Here is a 714-nt window from a genome sequence, read left to right on the forward strand (position 1 = left end):
TACAGTGACTTGCTGTGTTTTTGTCTTTTCTTCTGGGATTGATCTTGGACTATTCTATATGTAATCACCACCTCTACTCTTGAACAACAGTAATCATGCCTCTTTAAAGTAACTTGTAAGTAAGGAATGCTGTTGACTTCATACGCCTTGTATTTAAATAACCCTGACTTGTGTTTTGAATCTATCAAGCAAACTGTTCTTTGCACTGTTAAGAAGGAAGTACAAGTGAAACAACTCATGGCAAATCCATGATGGGTGGGCCACAAAGCTTTTGACTGAGATTTCAATTCTGCTATTATTTCAAAGGGCACTGCTTGCGGGAAGCGACAGTGACACTGACTACAGAGAGAATGTGGGAAAAAAAACATCCACACCATTGCTTAGACTTTACCACAGTGTGTGGTAAACCTTCTGTAAGTACTGAACATATATGCTCTTATATTGTATACCGTTGTGGAGGATATACTTGCCCTCTGTAATGTGATGTCAACCTGTGCCCACCAAAGCCCTGCTTACAATGGTTGTCATGGATGCAATGGATTTATTTGATCCAGATAAACACACTGTGCTTGCTGCCGTCTATTTCATTGTGACTAGATAAGGAGGAAAAACTAAATAATCCTGCAGTAATCAAAATAGATTTACCTTCCCACAGACCAAAGACATTTGGGCCAGATCTGGCATGAAGCTGGCAAAGGTGGTACTCAGTCGACG

This window comes from Filicampus tigris, chromosome 10, assembly GCF_054856515.1.
Source record: "Filicampus tigris isolate MCC_2025a chromosome 10, RoL_Ftig_1.0, whole genome shotgun sequence".
Lineage (NCBI taxonomy): Eukaryota > Metazoa > Chordata > Actinopteri > Syngnathiformes > Syngnathidae > Filicampus > Filicampus tigris.